The sequence below is a fragment of the Conger conger genome, chromosome 4 (assembly GCF_963514075.1).
Source record: "Conger conger chromosome 4, fConCon1.1, whole genome shotgun sequence".
NCBI lineage: Eukaryota > Metazoa > Chordata > Actinopteri > Anguilliformes > Congridae > Conger > Conger conger.
The window spans coordinates 15,250,611-15,277,348 of record NC_083763.1 but is presented as its reverse complement, the minus strand read 5'-3'; the positions used below and the strand labels follow the sequence as shown (position 1 = coordinate 15,277,348).

Genomic DNA, 26,738 nt, shown 5'->3' with positions numbered 1-26,738 from the left:
TTGCTTTGACACCAACAAGGAAAACAATCAAACATTTTATCTCATAGTGGCATATTTAGGTAAATGTCAACCTCATTTTTGTTGAACAGAACTTAATGGAATCACTTATTACACTGTTCGGGAATTTCAGTTATAATTTACGTGTAAGGTAATGTTTTAGTTTGCACACTGAGCCTGGCATGAGAGGAGCCAACAGAAAAGACCAGGTTAACCTAACCCAGATTATCAGAGCTGTGTTCTCATATTTTATTTGTGTAAGTTGAAAAAATGTGTTACACTCAGGGAAATTAAGTTAATTATATATTTTTGAACAGTGCAATGTCAGCAAAAATCTTCCTGAAAAACATAGTGAGTGTCCGGTATTTTTCACATTCGACCGACAATAAGAGCAGTTATTCTTGCCCTGACTCTGGCCCTTGTGGGTAAGTAAAGTGCAGATTTAATTTCTTAGTTTTCATGTTTGTAGTCGTGATTGAGTCGTAATTGTTTTTGTTGGAATACAGTAACTCAGTTTGCAATTAACATCTTTCCTTAGCACTCCTTCTGAGTTCAGGTATTACAAATGTAATTATGTCCAAATGCACAAAAGAAATTGTGATGTAGTTTTCTGTTAGTTTTAACCACTATCTTGCATTATGTATTCTAGCAAGTCAAGAGGTAAAGCTTGGTAAGTACTCAGAACTACAGAAAAAGTTATCAGATTCTATGGCAGCTGTACAGAATTAAACATAATATTGTGTAAAATGCTGTTGTTACAGCACCAGACTTTGGCACCAGTAAGACCTATGTGTACAAGTATGAAGCAATGCTTCTGGGAGGTCTGCCGGAGGCTGGGCTGGCCAGGGCTGGGGTGAAGGTTAGCAGCAAGATTCTCATCAGTGGAGTTGCCCAGAATACCTTCCTGCTAAAGGTAAAGCATATATATACTCAGTAACCACTTTATTAGGTTTCCCTGTACACCAGCTTGTTAAGGCATATATTTAATCAGCCAATCATGTAGCAGCAACTAAATGCATAAAAGCGGACAGACGTGGTCAAGAGGTTCAGCTGTTTTTCAGACTGAAAGGCCAGAATGGAGAAGAAATGTGATCTATGTGACTTTGACCGTGGAATGATTATTGGTGCCTGACCAACAATATCTCAGAAACTGCTGATCTTCTGGGATGTTCACACACAACAGTATTTATAGTTTGCAGAGAATAGTGTGAAAAAATTAAAATATCCAGTGAGCAGCAGTTCTGTGCGCAAAAACGTATCGTTAACGAGAGAGGTCAGAGGAGAATGCTTGAAGCTGACATTATGGTGACAGTAATGCAAAAAACCACGCAATACAGTGGAACAGAAGAGAAAATGAAAATATCAATATGTTTATATGTGAAAAGATTAATAATTGCATAAATTTCAGTTCATCTTAATTATAACGCATACATTTGTATATTTAAGATAAACTTGAACATTCAAGTAATTCTACAGTAGAAAATGTGAAAGTTATAAATTGGTATACAGGTGTACTGTATGAGTTTTGCTTTTGTGCTTAGTGTGGACAACTCCTTTTAAAATGACCATTAAAATGATGAATCAACTATTTCTTATTTAATATAAATGTTGTCTTCCAAGCTCATGGACCCTCAGATCTTTGAGTACAGTGGCATCTGGCCCACAGATCCATTTGTCCCAGCCGCAAAGCTCACAGAGGCCCTCGCTGCTCAGCTGCTTATTCCCATCAAGTTTGAGTATGCTAACGGTGTCGTAGGCAATGTGTTTGCACCTGCTGAAGTCTATGCAACAGTTCTGAATATCCACAGAGGTATCCTGAACATACTCCAGCTCACCATCAAAAAGACCCAGAATGTGTATGAGCTGCAAGAGGTAAGTCAAGAAATGATGAGAAATTATGCTATTTCAGCAAATTGTAATTGTTTCTGGATTGTCAATCATGTTGTATAATGTAATTACCAGGCTGGTGCCCAAGGAATCTGCAAGACTGACTATGTGATCAGTGAAGATGCAAAGGCAGAGCGCATTTACATCACCAAGTCCAAAGATCTGAACAACTGCCATGAGAGAATAATGAAGGATATTGGTATGGCATATACAGAGACAAACGCCCAAAGTCAACAGGTAAGACTTACATGAACTATGTGACCCTGATAATGTTACCTGCTGCTCATGCATATTCACCGTGCTGGTCTCCTTCTGCAGAGGGGAAAGCTATATCATGAAGCCAACTGCAGCTGGTGCTCTGATTACTGAGGCCACTGTTGAGGAGCTTCACCAGTTCACACCTTTCAATGAGATGACTGGAGCAGCCCAGATGGAGGCCAGGTAAAACAGTTTCCATCCATCCATCCATTCATTATCTGAACCCGCTTATCCTGAACAGGGTCGCAGGGGGGCTGGAGCCTATCCCAGCATACATTGGGTGAAAGGCAGGAATACACCCTGGACAGGTCGCCAGTCCATCGCAGGGCACACACACCATTCACTCACACACTCATACCTATGGGCAATTTAGACTCTCCAATCAGCCTAACCTGCATGTCTTTGGACTGTGGGAGGAAACCGGAGTACCCGGAGGAAACCCACGCAGACACGGGGAGAACATGCAAACTCCGCACAGAGAGGCCCCGGCCGACGGGGATTCGAACCCAGGACCTCCTTGCTGTGAGGCGGCAGTGCTACCCACTGCACCATCCGTGCCGCCTAAAACAGTTTCAGTTTGCAAAATATTTGTGAAACTCACTGTCTGAACCAGATTGAAAGAGACTTATTTTCCAGTACACTTTTTCACTTTTCCACTGTTATTTCCCTCACTTTTCATGACGTTCCTTGAAATCCAGAATGCTGCAGTTCAGCCTATCCAAGCAGACTACATACCTCGAGGGTCCTTGGCATATGAATTTGCAGATTCTGAGATTCTCCAGACACCCATTGAACTCATAAGGATCAGTAATGTACAGACTCAGGTATTATAGACTATTTCTATGAGTTACAAAATTTATTTGAAGGATATTTGCAATAGCTTTTGATATGTTAGCCATTCATGAAAACATGATTCAGTCTGGCAGTCTACTGGTATAGGAATGCTTACTTATGTTTTCTTGAGAGCACCTTGTTTTTATTTCCTCTTGTAAAATCTGTAGATTGTAGAAAACCTGACTCATCTTGTGGCAAACAACATGGCTGCAGTCCACGAGGATGCTCCCCTGACGTTTCTGCAGTTGATCCAGCTTCTGCGTGTTGCCAGCTATGAGAATATTGATGCCATATGGGATCAATTCAGGGCTAAACCTGCTTTCAGGTAGATTTCCCTAGATATGTCAAAATCTTAATACAGTAAAGCACTATGAAAAGATCAATATTCTTCACAACAAATGTACAACACTACAATAAATAAAGACTGTTAAAGACTTCTGAAACTTTTCTTCAGACGTTGGATCCTGGACACCAGCCATTGGAACACCAGCTGCAGTGAAGTTCATCAGCGAGAAGTTCCTGGATGGAGAGGTTACCACAGCTTAGGGGGCTCAGGCACTGTTGGCTGCCGTCCAACTGGTTAAGGCTGACCTGCCAACCATCGAACTTGCAGCTGTGGGTAGTGTTAATGATCTCAGTCATTAAAAATGATTTTATCAGCTTCTGGAGAAATGGCAAAAAATCTGTATTACCTCTCCAGAGTCTGGTATTCAACCCCAAGATTCAGACAGAGCCCGCACTGCGTGAAATTGCAATGCTTGGTTACGGCTTGGTTAAGTTCTGTGCTGCACAGCCCAACTGCCCAGCTGATGTCATGAAGGTAAATCAATATTTTTATCATGAAATAGCCATGTGCAAGAGTGTCGGTATTGATTGCTGAATGTTTACTTCCCATCGACTCTCTCCAGCCTGTCCTTGACATCGCTGAGAGGCTATTGCTAAAGTCAATGTGACTGAGATCACCCTGGTTCTGAAAGTTCTGGGGAATGCTGGGCATCCTGCCAGTATCAAGACAATCATGAAGCTCCTGCCAGGATTTGGCACTGCAGCTGCTGCACTCCCAGTCAGTGTCCATGCTGATGCTGTGATGGCCCTGAGGAATGTTGCCAAATTTGAGCGTAGACGGGCAAGTACAAATCATTCTCATTATAGGGTATATATATATATAAGATGAGAGCAACTTAGATATATGTGTGTTTACGGTCAGTCATTGCTCTGAAATATTCACTTGCTGTCAATTTCCAGGTCCAGGAAGTGGCTCTGCAGCTGTTCATGGACAGAGCTGTTCATCCAGAGGTACACATGGTGGCCTTTGTTGTGTTGTTTGAGACCAGGCCAACCATGGTTGCCTGGTGGCAGCCATTGCTGAAGCTCTGCAGAAAGAAACCAGCCTGCAAGTGGCCAGCTTCACCTATTCTCATATGAAGGCCCTGACCAGGAGCACTGCCCCAGAATTGGCCCCAGTGTAAGAGCATATGTTCACATCTGGCTCAAACCCCAGTATCTTCAACATGAATGTGAATAAGCACTAAAAACACGTTTTCTTCCCATTTAGTGCTGCTGCTTGTAATGTTGCAGTGAAGATCGTGAGCCCCAAATTAGACAGACTGAGCTACCGTTTCAGCAAAGCGTTCCATCTTGATGCTTACAGCAGTAAGAATGTTGAAGAATTTAAGACATTTCCATACAAGTGCATATGAAATGTTTACTTTCATGAAGTCATTGAGGAATTCTAACAAGACTGATGATTTTCTTTTTCAAAGATAACCTAATGGCTGGAGCTGCTGCCAGTGCTTTCCTTATCAATGACGCTGCCACCATTTTGCCCAGGGCTGTTGTGGCCAAATTGCGTGCCTACTTTGCTGGGGCAGCAGCTAATGTTCTGGAGGTAAAAAAAAATAGCTGTCTCTAGTTTAATCAACATGTTATAGCCCTGTGGACTTGTTTAAACTGACAGGACTGTTCCTCTGTCTCAGTTTGGAGTTAGAACTGAAGGAATTCAGGAGGCTCTTCTGAAAACACCTGCTGCTGCTGCTACTGGTGCTGCTAACAGGATGAACAGGATGAGGCATGTCTTGAAGGCTGTAAGTCCCAGTGAATATATTCAGATTCCAGAATCTCAAAGAAAATCAACATGAGAAACATCCTTAATATCTTTATCCCACAGCTTGCTGGAAAGCAGCACCCAGCAAATAACCACTGGGCTCCATGTACATAAAACTGTTTGGCCAAGAAATTGCCTCCCTGAGCATCGACAAAGCCATAATTGATCAGGCAATGCAGGTACTGTCTCTTTTTCCATTTAATTACATTTTTTCAATAAAAATATCAGTTGCAACTGGGCGGCCTGTGGCGTAGTGGTGAAGGCACATGACTGGGACCCGCAAGGTTGGTGGTTCAATCCCCTATGTAGCCACAATAAGATCCACACAGCCGTTGGGCCCTTGAGCAAGGCCCTTAACCCTGCTTTGCTCCAGATTGTCTCCTGCTTAGTCTAATCAACTGTATGTTGCTCTCGATAAGAGCGTCTGCCAAGTGCCATTAATGTAATGTAACTGCATATTTCTTTTTTGTATTTGGCTCACAATGTTCTGCACATGGGAAGCAACAACCTTTTTTGTGATGTCATTGACTGCAGTACACAACTGGATCTCCTGGAGCACATACGATGTTGACACGTGTGCTGAATGCACGGCAGTCTGGAGCTGCTATCCAGTGGGCCATGCCCCTGCTGGCTGCTGAGGTGCGTCGCATCTTCCCAACTTCTGCTGGTGTTCCCATGGAACTGAGTCTGTACACTGCAGCTGTAGCTGCTGCTACTGCCAACAGTAAGTTCTCATCACAAATATTCAGTAGGATTTTCACTGTTCAATAAAGGATTTCTGCTTCTTAAGCTAATATGTATCTTTATATTCACAGTCAAAGCAACTCTCACACCTGCACCTGCTGAAACCTTCCACGTTGCTCAGCTGTTGAATACTGATATTCAACTACAAGCTGAGATTACACCAAGGTTGATTAAAAAAAAAGATTTTGTAAAATGGAAAACTGTGAAATAACTTGGAAAACTAATAACATTTGTCTATTTTCTACAGCATTGCCATGCACACGTTCGGTGTTATGGGAGTGAATACTGCCTTTATTCAGGCTGCAGTTATGGCCAAAGCTAAAGTGCATACAATCCTCCCTCTGAAGTTTGCTGCAAGAATTGACATTGCTCAAGGTACCTACAAGTTTGAAGCTTTGCCCGTTCAGGCTCCGGACCATATTGCAGCTGTACAGTTAGCACCATATACATAATTGCCTCATGAGGGATATACTTGGGCTTGTTTTAATGAGATTTGACCTGCACTGTCTAATATATTTTCAGCCAAACCATGGCTAATAATTATTCATCATTTAAAGGCCACTCATGTCCGTTTTCAACAGTTTATTTTCCAAGAAATATTTTACAAGAGTAATGCTTTTTCACAGTATCACATCTAAGCTGCTATAAAGATGTCCTTTCTCAACAGCTTTGAGACCTTTGCTGTGGCAAGAAATGTGGAAGATGCTGCTGCTGCTAGAAGCACTCCAATGGTGCTTGCGGCTCTTGCAGCCCAGCTGTCCAAGGAGAAGTTTACATCTAAGGTAGCAGTGTCTGCGGCTGGTGGTTTGGTAAGATAAAGATAATTATCCAAAAATATAATGAAAACAATACAAATATTTTGCAGGGAAGACACAAACCTATTATTTCCTAATATATATTAATATGTTAAATGCACTTTTAAATTTACTTTGGCTAGACAGCAGGCCGGGGTTAAAATATATGTTTTAGATTCAAATACTTTTCTGCATTTGACTAAGCTGGCCTGGTAAATTGAAACAAATGAAATTATCCTAAAAGTGTAAACCCCACCCATCTGCTCCTCCTTGCAGGCTCAAATGAACCAGGCAAGATCAATAGACCACAGAAAAGTATTTGAATCCGAAAAACAAGTACTATTTGAATCCAGATCTGCTCGATATATCTTCCAAATTGTTAAATTCTCTATCCATTTTTTCAATTGTATTTCTCCTTTCTGCCTTTTTGCAGTCAAAATCATCCGAAATACTTTATTACATTATGTTACATTACATTACGTGGCATTTAGCAGACGCTCTTATCCCGAGCGACGTACAACAAAGTGCAAATCAATCACAAGAACAAGTGCAAAAGTAGACCTGAGAGGACAGTACAGTTCCGAGTCCTAGTGTAAACATACAGAAATTCAGAACCCTTGAAGAGTACAATCAACATTCAAACTAGCATACCACTGTTGGCAGCTAGAATACAACAACAGCCAATAAAAACAACAATACCTATACAAGTAACGATATCTATACATAAGTGCCATTACGGTCTAAGGCTAATCACACATGTGAGTTGGGGAGGGAAAGGTGTAGCCTGAAGAGATGGGTCTTCAGTCTGCGCTTGAAGGAGGTCAGAGACTCTGCCGTTCTGACATTCACCGGGAGGTCATTCCACCACTGTGGGACCAGGACAGACAGCAGTCGTGAGCGTGAAGTGCAGGTGTGGCGAGGGGGAGGCAGATGTGTGTGTGGCGAAGTGGCAGAACGGAGGGGTCTTGTTGGTGTATAGGTCTTGATAAGGGATTGAATATACACAGGGGCTGATCCTTTAACTGCCTGGTATGCGAGCACCAAAGTTTTAAATTTGATGCGAGCCATAACAGGCAGCCAGTGGAGGTTGCTGAGCAGGGGGGTGACATGTGAATGTCTGAGAACATTGAATACCAGATGGGCTGCAGCATTCTGGATGAGTTGTAGGGGTCTGATGGCGGATGCTGGAAGGCCAGCCAGCAGAGATTTGCAATAGTCCAGGCGGGACAGGACCATTGCTTGAACAAGGAGCTGAGCGGAGTAGGTGGTGAGAAAGGGTCGGATTCTCCGGATGTTGTACAGGAAGAACCTGCACGCCCGGGTCACCGTAGCGATGTTCGTGAAGAAGGATAGCCTGTTGTCCATCACCACTCCAAGGTTTCTTGCACTAGGGGATGAGGTCACTGTGGTCACAGCTCTGGATGTCTCTCAGGCAGGCGGAGATACGGGTAGAGACCTGTGTGTCTGATGGGGGGGAAGGAGAGAAAGAGTTGGGTGTCATCGGCATAACAATGATAGGAGATGCCATGAGCAGAGATAACGGGGCCAAGGGATCTCGTGTAGATGGAGAAGAGGAGGGGTCCGAGGACTGAGCCCTGGGGGACTCCTGTAACAAGGGGGCGAGGGGTTGACACTCCTCCAGCCCAGGACACCTGGGAGGACCGGCCAGAGAGATAAGATTGGATCCACTCTAAGGCTGTGCCACAGATCCCTGTAGATGCCAGGGAGGCTAAGAGGATGGAGTGGTTGACCGTGTCGAACGCCGCAGAGAGGTCAAGAAGGATCAGGACAGAGGAGAGAGAGGTTGCTTGTGCAGCCTGAAGGGACTCGTTGACAGAGAGGAGTGCAGTCTCCGTCGAGTGGCCAGGTCTGAAGCCGGACTGGTGGGGGTCCAGCAGGTTATTCTGAGAGAGGAAGGAAGAGAGTTGGTTGAAGGCGGCTCGTTCAATGGATTTGGATAGAAAAGGAAGGAGAGATACCGGACGGTAGTTTTGAATGCAGGAGGGGTCAAGAGTGGGTTTCTTTAGGAGCGGGGTGATGTAGGCCCTCTTGAATGATGAGGGAAAGCAGCCAGAGGACAGAGAGGAGTTAAAAAGGGAGGTGACAAATGGGAGGATGTCAGGCATGATTGCCTGAAAGAGGTTTGAGGGGATGGGGTCCAGGGCACAAGTAGTAGGGCGGTGGGAGAGCAGGAGGTGAGACACATCAGCATCTGTAAGGGGACAGAAAGAGGAGAAACAGGGGGCAGACAGAGAAATGGAGGCAGGCATAGAAGTGGTGGTGGTCGCGAAGGTGCTGCGGATATCTGCAACCTCTCGTCAAAAAATACCGCAAAGTCATCAGCAGTGAGCGAGGACTGAGATGGTGGGGGAGGTGTGCTGAGGAGAGAGGAGAAAATGGAGAACAGTTGACGAGGGTTAGAAGTGGAGTTCTGGATTTTTGTTTGGTAGTATTTTCTTTTGGCAGTGGTGATAGCGGAGGAGAATTCCGCCAGGAGAGACTGGTAGGAAGACAGGTCCGACGGGTCTTTTGATTTCCTCCACTTCCTCTCAGCTGCACGTAGGCTTGGCCTGGAGGAACGTAGAAGGTCAGAAACCCATGGGCTGGGAGGGGAGGATCAAGCAGGCCGGGAGACAAGAGGACAGAGAGAGTCAAGGGCTGAGGAGAGAGAGGAAAGCAGCACGGAAGATGTGGAATCAGTGGGTAGTTTGGAGAAGGATTCAAGAGGAGGGAGGGAAGCGGTGACTCTGGGGGCAAGGGAGGAGGGCGATAGAGAGCGGAGGTTACATCAGACAGAAACAGTGGGGGTGAGAGAAGGGGAGGGAGGTAGAGCAGCTAGGGGGATGGAGAAGGAAATGAAGTGGTGATCGGACTTGTGTAAAGGGGTAACAGTGGGGTTAGAAGAGGAGCAGTTCCTCAGAAAGATCAGGTCAATATATATTATAATGCTTCACCTGAGCCTAAACTTAAAGCCATTCCAGCAAGGGTTCAAGAAAAATTCTGTGCCATGTTCACAACTGTTGGACTGAAAGCATGTCTTGAGCTCACCTCCCAGAATGCAGCTTTCCTTAGAAACTGCCCTCTTTACAAGCTGGTTGGAGATCATGAAATCGTTATTGGCATGAAACCAGGTAAACCATTCCAATTTCCATAAATTACCATACATCTAGAATATATATATCATAGATACATATTTTATGTTGGTGAAGTATCGTCTCTTCTTCCAATACAATACTTAATTTGCTGTATTTCTTTTACAACAGCTGCAGAAGCTGCCATAGAAAAAGTGCTGATTGAAATCCAGGTTGGACCCAAGTCAGCATCAAAAATAATCTAAGTGATCACTCTGAAAGATGAGGAGGAAACTACAGAGGGAAAGACTGTCCTGTTCCAGATCCTGGATACTGGAATTGTGCGTAGTTGTCATGAACATGTAATTATAGATTAGATTCCTGGTAACTGGCTTAATAATGGCTGGCCTGAAAAATTACAATGTACAAAAATTACTACAAATGAAGTCCTAGTCCTGTGTTCCTCTACATTCATCCTCATCTTCCTGTCTCTGCAGAAGAACCGAATGAGAAATGTTAGCAGCTCCTCCTCCTCCAGCTCACGTAGTTCCTCCAGCCGCCGTGCGCTAAGCCTCAGCAAGAGGTGGTGAGGGGACACAGAGAGTCAAAGGAAGATGAGAGGGAGGACATGAGAGTTGTAGCCGCATCATCGGTAGACAGTCGAGAGAAAGACTCCGCAGATGGTAGGGAGGAGAGGATTGTAGATGAGAGGGTGGAGGAAGACAGGTGGCGTAGGTTCCGTCGACAGGTGACAGTGGATGGTGGGAGAGATGGATGGGTGTTAGAGGAGAGTGGAAGAGAGAAAGAGATGAAGGAGTGGTCAGATATATGGAGTGGTGTTACAGAGAGGTTGGTTGTTGTGCAGCTCCTTGTGAAGATGAGGTCAAGAAGGTTGCCTGCTTTGTGGGTGGGAGGGGAAAGAGTGAGGGTAAGGTCAAAAGAAGAAAGGAGGGAGAGAAAGGTAGACTGGGTGGACTCTGAGTTGAGGTTGAAGTCACCCAGGAGGATGAGAGGGGTGTCATTGACAGGTGAGGAGCTGAGGAGGATGTCCATCTCATCCAAAAAGTTCCCCAGAGGACCCGGGGGGCGATAAACAACAATGATAAACAGTTTGCACGGCAGAGTAACAGAAACCGCATGAAATTCAAAAGAGGAGAAGGAGAGGGATGAGGAGAAGACACTAGATCTCCATGAGGATGAGATTAGGAGACCTGTGCCACCTCCTCTGCCAGAGGATCTGCTGGCTGCTGAGGTGCGTCGCATCTTCCCAACTTCTGCTGGTGTTCCCATGGAACTGAGTCTGTACACTGCAGCTGTAGCTGCTGCTACTGCCAACAGTAAGTTCTCATCACAAATATTCAGTAGGATTTTCACTGTTCAATAAAGGATTTCTGCTTCTTAAGCTAATATGTATCTTTATATTCACAGTCAAAGCAACTCTCACACCTGCACCTGCTGAAACCTTCCACGTTGCTCAGCTGTTGAATACTGATATTCAACTACAAGCTGAGATTACACCAAGGTTGATTAAAAAAAAAGATTTTGTAAAATGGAAAACTGTGAAATAACTTGGAAAACTAATAACATTTGTCTATTTTCTACAGCATTGCCATGCACACGTTCGGTGTTATGGGAGTGAATACTGCCTTTATTCAGGCTGCAGTTATGGCCAAAGCTAAAGTGCATACAATCCTCCCTCTGAAGTTTGCTGCAAGAATTGACATTGCTCAAGGTACCTACAAGTTTGAAGCTTTGCCCGTTCAGGCTCCGGACCATATTGCAGCTGTACAGTTAGCACCATATACATAATTGCCTCATGAGGGATATACTTGGGCTTGTTTTAATGAGATTTGACCTGCACTGTCTAATATATTTTCAGCCAAACCATGGCTAATAATTATTCATCATTTAAAGGCCACTCATGTCCGTTTTCAACAGTTTATTTTCCAAGAAATATTTTACAAGAGTAATGCTTTTTCACAGTATCACATCTAAGCTGCTATAAAGATGTCCTTTCTCAACAGCTTTGAGACCTTTGCTGTGGCAAGAAATGTGGAAGATGCTGCTGCTGCTAGAAGCACTCCAATGGTGCTTGCGGCTCTTGCAGCCCAGCTGTCCAAGGAGAAGTTTACATCTAAGGTAGCAGTGTCTGCGGCTGGTGGTTTGGTAAGATAAAGATAATTATCCAAAAATATAATGAAAACAATACAAATATTTTGCAGGGAAGACACAAACCTATTATTTCCTAATATATATTAATATGTTAAATGCACTTTTAAATTTACTTTGGCTAGACAGCAGGCCGGGGTTAAAATATATGTTTTAGATTCAAATACTTTTCTGCATTTGACTAAGCTGGCCTGGTAAATTGAAACAAATGAAATTATCCTAAAAGTGTAAACCCCACCCATCTGCTCCTCCTTGCAGGCTCAAATGAACCAGGCAAGATCAATAGACCACAGAAAAGTATTTGAATCCGAAAAACAAGTACTATTTGAATCCAGATCTGCTCGATATATCTTCCAAATTGTTAAATTCTCTATCCATTTTTTCAATTGTATTTCTCCTTTCTGCCTTTTTGCAGTCAAAATCATCCGAAATACTTTATTACATTATGTTACATTACATTACGTGGCATTTAGCAGACGCTCTTATCCCGAGCGACGTACAACAAAGTGCAAATCAATCACAAGAACAAGTGCAAAAGTAGACCTGAGAGGACAGTACAGTTCCGAGTCCTAGTGTAAACATACAGAAATTCAGAACCCTTGAAGAGTACAATCAACATTCAAACTAGCATACCACTGTTGGCAGCTAGAATACAACAACAGCCAATAAAAACAACAATACCTATACAAGTAACGATATCTATACATAAGTGCCATTACGGTCTAAGGCTAATCACACATGTGAGTTGGGGAGGGAAAGGTGTAGCCTGAAGAGATGGGTCTTCAGTCTGCGCTTGAAGGAGGTCAGAGACTCTGCCGTTCTGACATTCACCGGGAGGTCATTCCACCACTGTGGGACCAGGACAGACAGCAGTCGTGAGCGTGAAGTGCAGGTGTGGCGAGGGGGAGGCAGATGTGTGTGTGGCGAAGTGGCAGAACGGAGGGGTCTTGTTGGTGTATAGGTCTTGATAAGGGATTGAATATACACAGGGGCTGATCCTTTAACTGCCTGGTATGCGAGCACCAAAGTTTTAAATTTGATGCGAGCCATAACAGGCAGCCAGTGGAGGTTGCTGAGCAGGGGGGTGACATGTGAATGTCTGAGAACATTGAATACCAGATGGGCTGCAGCATTCTGGATGAGTTGTAGGGGTCTGATGGCGGATGCTGGAAGGCCAGCCAGCAGAGATTTGCAATAGTCCAGGCGGGACAGGACCATTGCTTGAACAAGGAGCTGAGCGGAGTAGGTGGTGAGAAAGGGTCGGATTCTCCGGATGTTGTACAGGAAGAACCTGCACGCCCGGGTCACCGTAGCGATGTTCGTGAAGAAGGATAGCCTGTTGTCCATCACCACTCCAAGGTTTCTTGCACTAGGGGATGAGGTCACTGTGGTCACAGCTCTGGATGTCTCTCAGGCAGGCGGAGATACGGGTAGAGACCTGTGTGTCTGATGGGGGGGAAGGAGAGAAAGAGTTGGGTGTCATCGGCATAACAATGATAGGAGATGCCATGAGCAGAGATAACGGGGCCAAGGGATCTCGTGTAGATGGAGAAGAGGAGGGGTCCGAGGACTGAGCCCTGGGGGACTCCTGTAACAAGGGGGCGAGGGGTTGACACTCCTCCAGCCCAGGACACCTGGGAGGACCGGCCAGAGAGATAAGATTGGATCCACTCTAAGGCTGTGCCACAGATCCCTGTAGATGCCAGGGAGGCTAAGAGGATGGAGTGGTTGACCGTGTCGAACGCCGCAGAGAGGTCAAGAAGGATCAGGACAGAGGAGAGAGAGGTTGCTTGTGCAGCCTGAAGGGACTCGTTGACAGAGAGGAGTGCAGTCTCCGTCGAGTGGCCAGGTCTGAAGCCGGACTGGTGGGGGTCCAGCAGGTTATTCTGAGAGAGGAAGGAAGAGAGTTGGTTGAAGGCGGCTCGTTCAATGGATTTGGATAGAAAAGGAAGGAGAGATACCGGACGGTAGTTTTGAATGCAGGAGGGGTCAAGAGTGGGTTTCTTTAGGAGCGGGGTGATGTAGGCCCTCTTGAATGATGAGGGAAAGCAGCCAGAGGACAGAGAGGAGTTAAAAAGGGAGGTGACAAATGGGAGGATGTCAGGCATGATTGCCTGAAAGAGGTTTGAGGGGATGGGGTCCAGGGCACAAGTAGTAGGGCGGTGGGAGAGCAGGAGGTGAGACACATCAGCATCTGTAAGGGGACAGAAAGAGGAGAAACAGGGGGCAGACAGAGAAATGGAGGCAGGCATAGAAGTGGTGGTGGTCGCGAAGGTGCTGCGGATATCTGCAACCTCTCGTCAAAAAATACCGCAAAGTCATCAGCAGTGAGCGAGGACTGAGATGGTGGGGGAGGTGTGCTGAGGAGAGAGGAGAAAATGGAGAACAGTTGACGAGGGTTAGAAGTGGAGTTCTGGATTTTTGTTTGGTAGTATTTTCTTTTGGCAGTGGTGATAGCGGAGGAGAATTCCGCCAGGAGAGACTGGTAGGAAGACAGGTCCGACGGGTCTTTTGATTTCCTCCACTTCCTCTCAGCTGCACGTAGGCTTGGCCTGGAGGAACGTAGAAGGTCAGAAACCCATGGGCTGGGAGGGGAGGATCAAGCAGGCCGGGAGACAAGAGGACAGAGAGAGTCAAGGGCTGAGGAGAGAGAGGAAAGCAGCACGGAAGATGTGGAATCAGTGGGTAGTTTGGAGAAGGATTCAAGAGGAGGGAGGGAAGCGGTGACTCTGGGGGCAAGGGAGGAGGGCGATAGAGAGCGGAGGTTACATCAGACAGAAACAGTGGGGGTGAGAGAAGGGGAGGGAGGTAGAGCAGCTAGGGGGATGGAGAAGGAAATGAAGTGGTGATCGGACTTGTGTAAAGGGGTAACAGTGGGGTTAGAAGAGGAGCAGTTCCTCAGAAAGATCAGGTCAATATATATTATAATGCTTCACCTGAGCCTAAACTTAAAGCCATTCCAGCAAGGGTTCAAGAAAAATTCTGTGCCATGTTCACAACTGTTGGACTGAAAGCATGTCTTGAGCTCACCTCCCAGAATGCAGCTTTCCTTAGAAACTGCCCTCTTTACAAGCTGGTTGGAGATCATGAAATCGTTATTGGCATGAAACCAGGTAAACCATTCCAATTTCCATAAATTACCATACATCTAGAATATATATATCATAGATACATATTTTATGTTGGTGAAGTATCGTCTCTTCTTCCAATACAATACTTAATTTGCTGTATTTCTTTTACAACAGCTGCAGAAGCTGCCATAGAAAAAGTGCTGATTGAAATCCAGGTTGGACCCAAGTCAGCATCAAAAATAATCTAAGTGATCACTCTGAAAGATGAGGAGGAAACTACAGAGGGAAAGACTGTCCTGTTCCAGATCCTGGATACTGGAATTGTGCGTAGTTGTCATGAACATGTAATTATAGATTAGATTCCTGGTAACTGGCTTAATAATGGCTGGCCTGAAAAATTACAATGTACAAAAATTACTACAAATGAAGTCCTAGTCCTGTGTTCCTCTACATTCATCCTCATCTTCCTGTCTCTGCAGAAGAACCGAATGAGAAATGTTAGCAGCTCCTCCTCCTCCAGCTCACGTAGTTCCTCCAGCCGCCGTGCGCTAAGCCTCAGCAAGAGGTGGTGAGGGGACACAGAGAGTCAAAGGAAGATGAGAGGGAGGACATGAGAGTTGTAGCCGCATCATCGGTAGACAGTCGAGAGAAAGACTCCGCAGATGGTAGGGAGGAGAGGATTGTAGATGAGAGGGTGGAGGAAGACAGGTGGCGTAGGTTCCGTCGACAGGTGACAGTGGATGGTGGGAGAGATGGATGGGTGTTAGAGGAGAGTGGAAGAGAGAAAGAGATGAAGGAGTGGTCAGATATATGGAGTGGTGTTACAGAGAGGTTGGTTGTTGTGCAGCTCCTTGTGAAGATGAGGTCAAGAAGGTTGCCTGCTTTGTGGGTGGGAGGGGAAAGAGTGAGGGTAAGGTCAAAAGAAGAAAGGAGGGAGAGAAAGGTAGACTGGGTGGACTCTGAGTTGAGGTTGAAGTCACCCAGGAGGATGAGAGGGGTGTCATTGACAGGTGAGGAGCTGAGGAGGATGTCCATCTCATCCAAAAAGTTCCCCAGAGGACCCGGGGGGCGATAAACAACAATGATAAACAGTTTGCACGGCAGAGTAACAGAAACCGCATGAAATTCAAAAGAGGAGAAGGAGAGGGATGAGGAGAAGACACTAGATCTCCATGAGGATGAGATTAGGAGACCTGTGCCACCTCCTCTGCCAGAGGATCTGGGTGTGTGGGAAAAAGAGAAGGCAGAGGAAAGGGCAGCCGGGGTGGCCGTGTTCTCTGGTGAGAGCCACGTTTCAGTTAAAGCAAGAAAGTCAAGGTTGAGGTGGGAGGCATAGGAAGATATGAAGTCTGCTTTCTGGACGGCGGACTGGCAGTTCCAGAGGCCACCAGCCACACAGAGATCAATACCAGGGGATCTGGGAGGAAAGATGAGGTTAGAGATATTCTGCCCATGTTGGCGGGAGGCGAACCTCCTACCTGACTGGGACCTGGGGAGAGGAGAGAGGACAGGGATGGGAAGGAAACACATGGAGGGAACTAGGGAGGACAAGGGGAATACTACACAGTGGAATGAGGGCAGGCAGCAAAAACAAAATCAAACATCAGGCTCTCAGACAGCCTCGATGGACACCCGCAGATAGACACCCCCGACTTTGTACGCCTGCGACTTCGTACACCGAGGCAAGTAGCCGAGGCTGCCGCACACAGCTGCCGCTGGTGCGGTACACAACTGCTTAAATAACACTGACGCTGAATACAGAAAATGCAACCAACCCACTGCAGAACACTAATGCACACTGAAGTGAGTTCAGGTGTGCCAGTAATTATACCCTGAGCAGGGTGCAAAGTATTGGCTCCTCCTACAACAAAAGCTGTGGCCTGCCAGCCAGTGAAACAATAGCCTAACTTAATAGCCTAGCTTACCTGAGAGAAACAAACACCTAACCCAGTTTCACTGAATCTAAATAAACACCACTTGTAATAGCTAACAAACAAACAAGTAGACAACAGAACACTATAATGACAACTAAACTGAATTTAGAATCAGCAAGCAAACAAATAATACTTAACTAATCCAGGAGAAAATGCAACCAACCCACTGCAGAACACTAATGCACACAGCACACAGCACAGCACCAGCATCAGCCGTTCTGTCAGTTCCTCCAGCTCCTCCAGGTCCTCCAGGTCCTGCATGTCCCGGGTGAGGCCCTGTTTTACTCCGTCCTCTTTGAGTGAAATAGAGAAGTTATGTTCACTAATTCACATCCTTTTCCTCCTATAGGCGGAAATCTATGACTACAAGTTCACCAAAAACCACATCCACCGGGTAAGATTTCTTCTGAATTAGAGCTTTGAGAAAATGCTTAAGCTGTATCAGTGTTCTCTAATGCCTCTGACCCCTCTCTTGCAGCACACCTCTAAAGCTGTCTCTGGGGTCAAGGTGTCCTCCAGTTCCAGAACCAGCAGCATTGGCAGTAGAGTCAGTAGCTCCAGTAGAAGCTCGAGTAGCAGGGTCAGCAGTGCTGCCAGCTTTCAGGCCATTTACAGAAAGGTACAAACACCCTCACATATTCCTGATCCCTTACAGACTTATACAGTTACATCATAATGAATCAGCATGCTTAGTGAGCTGCCTTTCTCTCTGCCCCTACAGAACCGAAACCTTGGAGATGCTGCGCCCCCTGCCATGGCCATTGTTGTTCGTGCTGTGAGGGCTGATGGAAAGATGCAGGGATACCAGATTGCAGCCTACAAGGATGCTGCTGATGCTAGGGTGCAGGTCATTATGGCTGCTCTTGCTGAAAATGAAAACTGGAAGATCTGTGCTGATGGAATCCTGCTGAGCAGACATAAAGTCATGGTGAGACCAGATACCCTCAATCAGAGCATTCTGTTGGAGCATTCTGTTGGATTTATGTTGTGCGTTTAAATCTGTGTTATACAAAAGCCAAGTGCACCTCATATTTTTTCTCTGAAGGCCAAGATTGGCTGGGGAGCGGAATGCCAGGAATATGCAGCGGTTGTCAAGGCAGAGACTGGTCTGATGGGTGCAAGCCCTGCAGCCCGCATGAAGCTGGACTGGACCAAGATTCCCAAAGCTTTTAAGCACTATGCTCACAAGTACAGTAGCCCATACAGAATTCAGCTTGAGTGAAGTTTGTCTTTTTCCTGAATATATGGATTTCAGGTAGGCTTGACTCATTTTGTTATTCACTTGTGATGTAGGATCGCTGAGTACATCCCTGGTGCTGCTCTCATGGCTGGAATAAATCAGGCCAGAACCAGAAACAGAGCGGAACAGATCAAATTCACTGTGGCTGCCACTTCTGAAAGGACCATCAATTTTATAATGAAAACACCAAGGGTAACAGGTATCTTTATCTCATCTTGAAATTGCTTCATTTTAGATGTTATTAAGAGTACATTATAACATGTCTGCATTTCTCTGAAGATGACCCTGTATAAATTGGCTGTGGCTCTTCCCACTGCCCTTCCATTTGGAGCTGGAGTTGCTGCTCGTGCACACCTGACCGTTTCTGATAGAATTGCTGAAATGAATGGAGGTTGGTTTTGTAAGAATTACAACTAACAGTGTTAGTGAATATCTCAAAATCATGCTTGCACCTTTAGGATATTGCATTCTAGATTACAATTGTGATTACCAGCATGTGGCTTATCCTAGAACTACGAAACTGAATTACAGTCAGTCATAACATATCATGATGTTGTGTTTTCCTCCACCCCTCCAGTGCAGTGCAGCTTGGCCAATGATATCCTGACCACATTCAACAACAGAAGGTACAAGAATGAAATGCCCATCTCTTGCTACCAAGTGCTGGCCCAGGACTGCACCCCAGAGCTTAAGTTCATGGTTCTGATGAAGAAGGATCCAGTTTCTGAACAGCACCATATCACAGTGAAACTTGATGACATGTAAGTACAGCTCATACTCACTTCCATATTGCTACATTCCATATTGTTCCTCCCATCCAGGGTGATATCTATCCATCCATATCACTGAGATGTTTTCTAGGCCTCAACAAAGTCAATGTTAAAATCTACATTAAAAAACTCCAATACTTTTAAATTATAATGACACGGTTACTCATGAGCATCCACAGACCTTGTAGTGTAGCAGTTTCTTTCAACTATTTCTATTCGAGTACACCAATTGTGTATATCGGTGCAGTCTCAATTAACGGGAAATATATGAAAAAATGCATTGAACTGCCCCTTTAACGACTGAGGCAATGCATATGAATTTCCCTATGTCCTCAGTAGCATTATTGTGCATCTCTTCCAGGGATGTTGACCTCTACCCCAGTGACATTGAAGTGCGGATGAAGATCAACGGCAAGGAAGTTCCTCCCACCAGCCTACCTTATGAACATCCCACAGGTCACTATTTAAAATATGTATTTTTGAGGAAATGTGCAATATGTTTTCTTTTGTTCATCTATGTAGAAATTTGTATTTGAAAATGGTTTGTTTCTGAAGGTTCAATCGTCATTGGGCAGAATGGTGATGGACTGTCTCTCTATGCTGCCAGCCATGGCCTGCATGAAGTCGACTTTGATAGAAATACATGGAAGGTGATAAGAAGTACATTTTCTGTTGTTTCTGAGAGAGCACTGTCAAATTAGCACAGCTAATTCTTGACACAAACTTGTCTCTCAGGTTCGAGCTGCTGATTGGATGAAGGGCCAGACTTGTGGAATCTGTGGAAAGGCTGATGGTGAAGTAAGACAGGAATTCCACACTCCCAGCGGACGCCTGACCAAGAACGCTCTCAGCTTTGCCCATTCTTGGGTCCTTCCTGTAGAAAGCTGCCGTGACGCTAGCCGTAAGTATTTTTCTACAACATTCAATGTCCATGTATGACTGAAAGCTTGCTGACATTTGCCCTCTCTCTGATGTAGAGTGCCACATAAAGCAGGAGTCAGTGAAGCTGGAGAAGCAGATGATCCTGGATGGACAGGAGACTAAATGTTACTCTGTTGAGCCTGTGCCCCGCTGTGTGCCTGGCTGTTGGCTTCCACTGTATCCCCACTGGTAAGATAAACCATGGCTTCAGACATGGTGTGCTCCTGAGAGCAAAATCATTGGCCTATTAAACATTATTACAATAATGAGCAGATCTTTTGGAATGTTTTAAAAACAACAGCAAAAAGACATATCGACTGATTCTTGTTTACCTTTTCATTCCAGACTCCAGAGTGAACAGATCTGAGGGCCTGAGCAGCATTGATGAGAAGACTGTGGATCTTAGGGCAACAGTTGAGGTCCATCTTGCATGCCTCTGTCCAGATGAGTGTTCTTAGTTTGGCTGTCCATGCTATACCTTTTTTTGCTCATTGTGACTACTCACTGTACTACTACTTTGTAAATAAATAAATTCTCAGCTGCATATTAAAACTGGCTTGTATGTGATGCATTTCTTACATAATTTAACATGACCAAGTTGGGTTCAAAGCAGGAATAGTAACCCTGACAAAGCTGGAATACTAACCCTGATCCTAACAAAGAAGAAAAACATTAACACTTTACTTCAACTTACGAAGCAGGACACTAAGTACAAATTAAGTACACACTAAGAGCATACTCACAAATACATCAATTCATTCTGTTCTGTCCAGCTTGAAATTACCAGCTACCAGTTGTTTCAAAACATAGCTTGAGCGGGTAAAACCATGTTGAGCGTGGAACTGGTCTGAATTGGTCAACCAGCTTCTAGCTGCTTCAAACTGTACCTTGAGTGTTTTTTTTTCCAACAAAATCTCTGGATTTTGGCATAAGCTCCCTCCCCATGAGAGGGATCAATCTTATGGAAATAGGTTGTACGGGTACCCAGCTGTCATGGCCAAACATCTGACGTACATAACTGAATTCACGGCAGCTACCAAACTCCACAAAATCATGGCCAGCTACTTGCTTAACAGTTAGCCAACAATCTCTCTCACTCATGTATTGAGTTTGCATGAAATGTGGAGGTTTGTTCATTCATATGCTGAATTTTCAATATTAGAGGTGGCCGTTTGATAATTGCAAATGAGGCATGGAATAGCTTATATACACTCACAGACTCAAGCTCCTGTGATATAATAAAAACCAACATTCTTCCTATCCCGTGTCCATCGATTCTGTCTGCCCAGGGGTGTGTCACAGTGTGTGTCTGTGTCATTTTACAGCTTTCTTTTTCAGTATTGAACTTCAGTGTTGCATAGCTTAATATTTATTATGAATATATTACTCCAATGGGTTGTCATTGACATCGGCCATCAATACAATCTTTTGGCGATGCAGGAGTAAGGTGGAAAACTGGGAGAGATGGAGGGAGAGGTGAAATGGGAGGAAAAACTAAAGAAAATGGGAAGTTATGATGTAACAGCAATTGTAACAATTTCAACAACATGATATTTGTAACCTACATGATTGCCAAATAAAACGATTATCAAAAAAGAAAATTGAACAGCCGGAGCTTTATTTAAGAGAAGTAAAACCATAACCCGAACCCATGCTCTGCTGGCTTCATTTTATTTTTAGAATTGATTGATTTAAAATGTAATCACCTTTAAAGCTTCACACAGCCTGGCCTACCTACACAGTAAAGACTTTGAGGGCCATGTTCTGAAAAGCACAAAGCCTATATAAATAAAGTTGGTTGGTCAGAACAGATCTCTATGCACTGGACGATGCCAGTTATTGGCCAGGCTACATGTTCAGTTAAAACTGTTGTAACTTTTGGTTACAAAACAACCCCACTGATAGGCTACTTGTTACAATTCAAGCCATGCTGATGGCACGTTACAATATAAGTCTGTGCCAGTGTAGCAGGGTTAGCTCGGCTGGTTCGCAAGAAGCGAAGGCTCGTAGCAGGTTACTGCAGCAACACTCCCTGATGACGTAACCCTTTGCCTTTAGCTGGCTGTTCTGTCTATCAAATCTTTGGACGAGCAAGAGGCCGGGATTCAGATCCCACCTAGGACTCAGGCAAAGTCTTTCTCGTTGCACCCAGCCTACTGAAATATGTGATGTGAGGCAGTAAATGGTGTATCTTAGCGCAGATCTCAGTTTTCTTTTCTTTTTTATTTGATGTGAAACTAGAAAATCAGAGCTACAAAATGTTGGGATTTGCAAATCGAATTACGACTGATTATGATAGAATTATTATTATTTTTCATATTTTTTTAATCTTGTGGGAACAATATCTATACACTGTACGCACAAGATGCAGATCGTATTCGCACAAATAACCTCTTGTTCCCACGAGATGAAACAACAGCTGCCTATTTCTAGCCTAAGTGTGGGCACGTAGACCGACAAACCGATAATATAAATATCAGGGGGGAAATTGAGGCTGACCCAACAAATTTCACAGTAAAGTGTGAGGTGTAACATAAGTAGTTTATGTCTTCGGATATTGAACCGAGGGTACATGTACAGAGTTCGGTGTTCCGTGAGCTATAGACGACGCGAAAAGCCATTAAATGTATGTTTGTATTTCAGTCTTGAAATGTTACAGTAGCATCAGCAACGTGGCCAAGCACGTCAGATAGCAGCGCTCAGTGCATCTCTGAATACAAACGGGCTACTTTCAAAATGCAGAATGACCTGAAAACATGTATTGTATTATCGATTGTAACCAATTTCAAATTTGAAATATAGTTGTTTTCCCAAAATCTAAAAACCGATGCACACAAAGGGTTCATACTGTTATGTCTTATTTAGCGTTTAAGCATTAAACTCAAATTAATGCATTGTAACTTTAATTTGTACTTACTGTAGCGTGTGCTGTCTTTTATGCCATTCTCCTTGCTGCTATCGTGGGTAAATTAAATAATTGTTAGGATGAACCGAAAGCAGGCATACCTGTGTCATGAACGCAAGGCGTTGTTAAAGTGCGCGATTTCCTGGTTTTGGAGTCATTAACATCTGCCGAACTGAACGTTCAAGCGAGGACCGAAATATCATGGGGGTCCCACAGTTGCCCCCGACTTCTATAACTAGGATGGTTCAAATACAGATGACAAATTACCCCAGGAGAGTAATAAAGTATTTATCATCTAAACCTTGATACAGTCCATCTGGAGAAATCGATACCATGCAGCACTATGCATACAGCTCAAAAGTGATGAGAATTGTTTGAATTCAGTGGGCAGGGATTTGTTGTTAAAAACGTTATAAATGGTCGACATTGTGACAAAAGAGTGGAATAGTGGGGACATAAATATTTTGAACAATATTGAGCTAATAGTCATTCTTGATTCATGATTACAGATTTTGAACCGTTTCTATATCCACCTATGTGACCATTAAGGATCTCCAGTAGAGGCATACACATGTAGATTGTAGATTGCAGTGGCAAAGGTATGTCATCTGGGCTCCAGAATTATTGGCACCCTTGATGAATTTGCACAAATGCTGTAAACTAAAAACACAATATTTATTGACATGAGCTTTATATTCCAACATTAATGATTAATGATTCAATGGAATCAACCAAAGTCTTACATTTTTCAAATAAAATATTTATTTCCCATGTTTGCAATCATTGTTCTGCTGGACAATCTACCTACGACCAAGTCTCAGCTTCCTAGTAAACCAGATTTTCTGCCAAGATTTTATGGTACATTGTTGAATTAATTGTGCCATTGCTCTTAAATAGTGCCCCTGGACCACTGGCATCAAAACATCACCAAACCATCAATGACCCACCGCCATATTTGGCAGTAGGTATGAGATGCTTCTTGAGTGCATTACATTTTTCTGCCAAGCATGTCAATGGCATGTATGGCCAAAACATATGGTCTCATCTGACCATAGCACTCTCTTCCAGTCATAAGTCCAGCGAGGTTTAGCAAACCGAAGATGCCTGGTATTGTTTATTGTGCTCAGTAAGGGCCGTCTTTGCCTCACCCTTCCAAGGAGTAGAGTACAGAGATTTTGAGTCCACTGTAGCCATTGCATGAAAACATACTATATGCACTACACTTCTAGAAAGTGGCAAATGTGGACCTTCTCGACTTCTCTATTCTGATTTCCGATTTAAACAGTGTTCACATATTCACCTGGTGGACTTTAAATATACCTGACTCAAAACTGGAAGGCAAAAGCAGACACCACAGCAACTCCCTGAAAGCTGGCCAGGGGTCTGTATCGCAAAGTAGGATTACTAGATTAGCTGGAATAACTGCCCTGAGTAAAATCTATAATGTTACAGATTTTACAGATTTGAGAGCGTTCTAGGTTTTACTCAGTGCAGTTATCCACCTAACTCTGTAATCCTGCTTTGTGGGTTTTACTGAGTGCAGTTATCCAGCTAACTCTGTAATCCTGCTTTGTGGAGCAGGCCCCAGGCTTGCTGTCATTGTGCTGAATGAAGGGACTGCTGTTTAATTGTCCTGGTAAATAGTGGAATACTTTTTCAGGATGTTTAATGTGTGTTTGAGATCTGGGATAACAAAGATACCAGTTCACAGAGGCTGCTCTGAATTACACAGACTGCAAATAAATAGACATATTAAGTAGAATTATAGACACATTTCAATTGATTAAAAAATATATATATATTTATAACACTTAAGTAGTGCAAAAACACAAATGATGTGGTCTTCACCGAATAGATTTTTTTGCATTGCGTCGGAAGGTGATCAAACTTAAAAGGACTCGCTAGGCTGTTGCTGCCCCCTAGAGTCCCAGAACAGCAGCACATGTAAAGATAAAGCTCAAAAGAATACACGCGCCTTGGTGCAGGACAGGTAGGTTCGCCTGCGTGGAGTTGAGGTCACTGCACCACCGAAAGCCCAGTCAACGGTACTTCCGTTTTTACCACCGCGATGTATGTGGTAATAGGGATGCAATGGGCGCAGCACGGATGCATTTCCCGAAGACTGGGCAAGAGAGCGATCGGTAAATAAAAAAAGCACACGAGAATATTACTGCATTCGTTTGTTTTATATTACTGTGTTCTCCGTGGACGGCGATTGTCAACTGCAGAGCGGGGAAACGCTTCACGGAGATGACGCGCACAAAAATAAAAATACTTGGGATCTATGGCGTGTCGCAACGAGGGAAACGCACCCTGCCCCTGAGAAAAAGGCAGCAGCGTTTAACACCGGCAAGCAGACCGACTGCTCTCCTCGCCTAACGCAGTTTCTCAACCCATACACTGTGTACGCTGGTCTTAGTCAAAGCCAATCTCTTGATCAATTAAAGTTGTTTTAGCACAATGCACTTTTGGCTTGTTTCCATGTTCTTTCAGTAAACTCCATTAATTTCACACGGATGGTTTCAGGCTTCCATACCCAACTGAATTCACCTGTCAGTTTGTAATTGAATCGGTTAAAACTGAGTGTCTTTCAATTGGAATGATTTTACAAGTAGCAACTCGTTACAATACAGAGCTTGTTGGAATAAAAACTGACAAACACAGTGGGTTGAGAAACACTGGCCTATCGTGCATTTCGGTTTTGCATGGCGGGAGTGTGAGATGACGAAGGCATTGATGCTATGGACTGGCCTGCCCGTTCTCCACACCTGAATCCAATCGAGCACCTCTGGGACATCATGTCTTGTTCCATCCACCAACGCCACATCGCACCACAGACTGTCCAGGAGTTGACTGATGCCCTGATCCAGGTCTGGGAGGAGATCCCTCAGGAGAACATCCGTCATCTCATCAGGAGCATGCCCAGACATTGTAGGGAGTGCATACAGGCATGTGGAGGCCACACACAGTACTGAGCCTCATTGAATTGTCTTGAGGAATTTCCAGCCAGCCAGTGCCCCCCCCCCCCCCCCAAAAAAAACCGCAGCCGGACTGCACAGCTGTGCAATAACGATCCCGTCTGCAGAACCACCAAAGGAGAATTTAAAGCGAATTTCTGAAATCATAACGACCAAGTGCACGCTGTTCCTTTTCGGTATGCCTGTGTGGTTTAAAAACTGCGTTCTTCCAACCACGTCCTGGAAGGTGAGAAGCATTTTGATTTTTAGAGACCTAATCCTCGGCAGATCTTCAGACGGTGCTTCATCGCCATGTTCAAGGAGATTAAGCTATTTCAATTAGCAGTAAAAATCATCTCCCAAAAGCAAACAAAATGCAGCTTTAAGTAGGTCAAGATGATGTAGTAGACGTGAGAGATATGGAAAATGGTCCGAATGGTACAGGTGGCGTTTACCTGTTGGTATGACTCTAGCCAGCTCGACAGCTATGGCGACAGACCAGAACCTGGCCCCAGTACTGACCTCGGGACAGTTTCGTTGGGTTGGGGGGTTGTGCCTTTAGGAGGAGGCTGGGGTCTCCTCTGTCCAGCTGGTCAAAGCTGTCCTCCAGACTGGACTGGCTGGAGTTCTGTGGAGAAGAAGTAGGGATGAGGATGAGGAGGGGTGGTTTGGTTTAACCTTCACACCTCATCTGGTGGAAGCAGCAAGGTTCAAAGGCTGGCTGCCTTTTCAACACACATCCCATATTTCACAATCAATCGCTTCAACTCAGCCCAACCTGGTCTAAGGTGAGGGCTGGCATGTCAGGAATAAACTGAGAACACTGCCGAAGAAGAGAGAAGAGACGTATGTAAAATCAGAGAATCCTCTGAGGATCTGAGCAGAATTATGAGAATTTGTACAATGGCATGCCCATAGAGTGCTTAATGCTTGCTGGAGTAGGTGAGGGTTGTTTTCTCCAGAAATCTCTGGAGATCTGACAGTCTGAGGTCTGAGAGCTTCAGTACCAACAGCTTTGTAAACATGGGAGGAGGTGGAAGGGGAGTCTCACCGTGTGCTTGCTCTGCTCGAAGCTGTTCTCC

General features: G+C 44.6%; 1 pseudogene; it reads left to right on the top strand.

Moving 5' to 3' along the window:
* Positions 1-358: 358 nt before the first annotated feature.
* Positions 359-20,252, top strand: LOC133126973 (vitellogenin-like; annotated as a pseudogene).
* The last annotated feature ends 6,486 nt before the right edge of the window (positions 20,253-26,738 follow it).